Genomic DNA, 4,752 nt, shown 5'->3' with positions numbered 1-4,752 from the left:
ATGTGCTACCACACCAAGCTAATTTTTGTATTTTTTAGTAGAGACAGGGCTTCTCTAGGTTTGTCAGGCTGGTGGAACTCCTGACCTCAGGCGATCCACCTGTCTTGGCCTCCCAAAGTGCTGGGATTACAGCCGTGAATAAAAGGCAAGGACGCTTGACTGAACTTGGATTTGAGGCCCAGCATAGGAAGGTTAGAGTCCTTCCTAAAATGTAGGGACTTAGAGGCCCCTCTCAGTAAAGTCCCTCTTTGTTAAAAATGGATTTGACCCTATGGAATGTTAACCACTATTCTCTGTGGATTAATCTGTCTTGCACTATTTGCTGGTGGCTATAGGTGAAAGGCTTAGGTGTGTACAGGATCATGGGACATGGGGAGCTTTTTCCTCCCCAAAGCGGGAACCTTGAGAGCTGATAGGACCCCTGGAAAAGATCCCTTCACAACTGACAAGCAACGGCCTAAACTTTTGATTCAGTGTTGCTAAAATGGGTGGGTCTTTCTCTGGCCTCCCTGAGCTACTCGCCTTCCCTACCTCACCATAGGCTATGCTTTTCTCTCTCTTTCTCTCCTTTCCCTTTCCTATCTTTTCTTTAATTCAGGGCAACCATCTTTCCCAGAGACCACATGTTGAAACTTCTTTAATCCACTTTGAATGGATTAAAGATGACAGAGCCTTACCAGGGGCAGGTGTGAGCCTTGCCAGTTCAATAATGGCACTAAGCTGAGTGACTAATGTCTATGTTTCGTCTCATGCACTTTGCTCTGCCCAGATGGCAGATGTTAATGTGGCTGCCCCATGCAACCCCTTGGGTGGCACCTTACAATACTGAGAAGCTTTTGTTTGTGGTTCCACAAAACGCCAATCTCATTAGTCACTCATCTTAGTGCCAGTATGGCATGGCTTCCACCCAGTTCTCCATCTTCTTTGGGCAGCATACTTTCCAGCACTTTCTGTATTCCCCTGCACTGGCCTTCTACAAGCCTTACTCTGTCTTCCTGCCTTCCTCAGGGGCTTTGGACTTCCCCAGCCTAAACACTATATTTTTCTCATTTCATTCTTGTTAACTTTGCTAATCCTACAAATATCAGCTCAAATATCTCACTGACCCTTTTAACACTACATATCTCTGTATTATATTAAATGCCAGAGTTGTAATTTTATGTTTAAGTGATTATTTAGTTAATATTTGTCACCTCTTCTAGAATGCAAACAGTTTCTTTGCATAGACTATTTCTTTCCTTTCTTCTTTTTTTGCCTTTTATTGTATTGCTATTGTCTGGTACAATAGCTAGCACTTAGTAAAATGATGACCAAAAATGATAGCTTGTACTATTACATGTTAGTTCAAAGTGCTTATTTTTTCCTGCTAAGGCATTTGGTGGACATTAAGAATTATACTCAAATACCAAGTATACAAGAATAGAGCACTGCATTGTCATATGGTCTCTCTAGCTCTCTTTTCTTGGCTAGTCCAACACGTTGGAGGAAAGATCCATTCTAGAGAAGCCACCAGGGCCACAACTGCAGCAGGGAAGTTGTTTTACATCAAGGACTAGTATGCTTCTACAAGATCCCTTAGGGATGGAGTGGTTCTACCATTTCAACATAGCCCCAACTGACAGGGAGCATTTGTTTTCAGCATTTTGTTTTTTTGCTAATCATAAGATGAGCTGAATGAACATCATTGCTAAACTCTATTGAAGGTCTGAGCATAGACAAGATCCAGATTGATGTGAGACAGATTGAGAGCTAAATAGGACTAGAAAGATCAGGAGAGCACCATGGGAGAATCATGGACACAGTTTTCTTTTGGTCCTCTGGAATGTCCCTTTTACATTCTCTTGAACACTGGGTTTAAAGAATCATTAATCTAACACTACTATTTCTTCAACTCCTTCAATACTATATGTGTTACCTGCATCGGCTATTTGGTCTATGTTCCTTCATTCTTCCACATTCACAAACCAAAGATTAGGCTTTCTGTAAACTGAAAGTTGTATTGTTATTTATGTATTCATTGTAACACACAAAGAGCTCTGGGAATGAATGTTAGCTAAGCAAAGCTGTTTCACCCTCTATTTGTTGAATGAAATTTGTCTTTTTTTTTTTTAATCTAGTGACATCTAATCGCAACCTGTATTGCCTTTCGATTTATAGAAACATGAATACTTTTATAAAAACATTCAAAATGCTTTCTTATAGGATATCTGATAATTTGAGAAAATAATTTAGGTACTTAGCCAAAAATTTTATACAGTTCTAAAAGTGATGACTAAGTGGCTCCTTAAACTAATCCTTTTACTCGGAAACAAAACCAGGTGATTATGTGAGTATGCTGATATGAAGCAATAGGCCTCTAAAAGCTGAAATGTGAGGAGTAGCAGTTGAGTCCTTGGTTGCAAGCAACAGAAACTGATGAGCGAACTTATGAAAGAGGAACTTATAGAAGCATATAAGAGTGTTAGAGTAAAGAACTCATAGTGGGTGTAGGATTGGAAGCCCAGGTTGAGAACTAGGCAAGAAATTTAGGAGTTACGAAGTACAAGAAGCAGAGGGAAACAAACGTACAGCCACTTTCTCATTGCTCAAACATCCTAATCAGGAGACCACCACTCTGCTGTCACCAAGACCGCTGCAGGGAAATATATGCAAATCTTTCTCTTCCTGACAGGTGGTTCTGGCTAAAGGAATCACTTGCAATTGCAGTCAAATGGTGGCTGGAGCTGGAAAAATGGAAGATGGAGCAGCTCAGGGCTGGCCAGGCATCTCTTTCTTTATATAATAATCTCAGGGCTTGTCCAAGGAGACTAGATTCAGCTTCCTCCCTGCATGATAGTCTCAGGGAAGTCAGCCCACTGAGGCAGCAGCCCAGGGCTTCAATACAAGTGTTCCAGCTACCGAGGCAGATGCTACACTATCTTCTACCACCTAGTCTCACAAATCACAAATGACTCCTGTCACATTCTTTTGGTTACAAGCAAGTTACAGGCTCAGTTTCAAAGCAACAGTAATTAGATTCCACCTTTCAAAGGGTGAGTAGTGAGGTCCTAGATGATTTGGAGAAGAGCAGAGAGATCGTTGCAACCATTTAGAGGAAACACTATTATCCCTGTATAAAGGACAATAATCTATTTAATCACATTCCTTGTACTTCCTTTGCAATATCTTCCATAGACTGGCTATGAAAATTCATAGATCATCATTAATTTAAAAAAGAAAGCCAAGGTTCTCGTATTCTTAATATTTTAACCCAAGAAATAACTGCCTTGAGCAATATTTGCCGGGGGAGGGGGAATGCTGACAAGCCATGCTTAATGTATTAGCTACATTGTGCTGAAAATTATACTCAGTAAATGAAGACTGAGATGAATCATGATTATTTTCCTTTGCAAAAGCCATGAAACATTGCTAGCCAATAAGAGGGAAAAAAACATTTGTATGTGTTTGCTAAGGATTCATTATAGTATGGGAGCAGAGTGGATAGTGACTTGGGAGCCAGAGAGATCTGAGTTTGAATCAAGCCTCCACCACTTATTGGTTAAGTGACCTCAAAGATAGTAATTGCTTCTTTTAAGTGATAGTTTCTCATCAGTGAAATACTGCTACTACTACTACCAACTGCTGTACAGAAGACAGAATGATCTGAGAAGGAACTTTTGGACTGGAGTTTGTGTACCAGCTACAGGCTCTGCCAGAAATACAGGAAGAGAAAGGGCTTTTAGTAACTGGAAACCCAAAATGCAGTCATGTGGAAATGATCCTTTTCTCTTAACTTCAATGGTAAAGATGTGGGAGGTTGACTCAATAGTCAAGTGACCTGCCTGCTAAATCCTTTCTTTGGCTTTGATGTGTAAACAACGTGCCTTCATACAATTATTATCATTACTTACTTTTTGACCCTGAAGATTGACTCAGAGTTCAGTGTCTTCACAACCCTAATTCAGAATTAGGCTATGTGATTCAAATCTCAGCCCGACCCCTCACTGGCAGTGAAACTTGGCCAAGTTATGTAACTTAGTTTGCTCATCCGTAAAACAAGGATATTGAAGGTCACGATCAAAATTAAATGAGATAGTCCATATCTAGCACACAGAAAGCACTCTGTAAATACTAATACATAGTAGCTGCTGCTACTGTAAGAAGCTTGTAATGCATTTCCAACCAAGAAACTTTCCTTTAACAAGATAATACATTATGAAATATCCTATATTATTTGAAACATTAGATCATTTCCAGCTATTGCAAAGAAAAATGTAATGAGATTTTTCACATGTAGTAAGCTAAGTTATGGGTTATATTCATTATATTCTTGTCTCACTGCAGATTAAAGTTAATAGTGTTAGTCTTTTAAGTAGTAGAAAGTTTATTTATAGGCTGTTCTTTTCTGCAAATATGGAACTACAAATGGCTCCAATGTAGGAGTAAAGAATGTGTTTGTGAAAAATAGCAGAGTAGAATGCAAAAAATTAGACATGAGAGAAAAGAAAGGAAATGAAAATGTCATTAATATATCTGCATATTAATAATTTTACTTCTTTTGTTTTTAGGCCCCAACTATGGAGTCTATAAAAAAATTCAGGTTTAGCCCCAAGCTGAGTCATTAACCAAACAACCCATCTGGAGAGCAGACTGGTTTTGGCCAGACTAATGGAAATACACTTTTAGTCTCTTGGGTCTAACTGGAAACGATTATTGTCGTTCCATTTTCATGGAGATTGTGACCGTTGGAAACTCCATGTTGGCAGAATGCAA

Source organism: Mandrillus leucophaeus, unplaced genomic scaffold (genome assembly GCF_000951045.1).
Source record: "Mandrillus leucophaeus isolate KB7577 unplaced genomic scaffold, Mleu.le_1.0 Scaffold715, whole genome shotgun sequence".
Lineage (NCBI taxonomy): Eukaryota > Metazoa > Chordata > Mammalia > Primates > Cercopithecidae > Mandrillus > Mandrillus leucophaeus.
The sequence above is the reverse complement of the archived record's forward strand: the minus strand, read 5'-3'. Positions refer to the sequence as shown.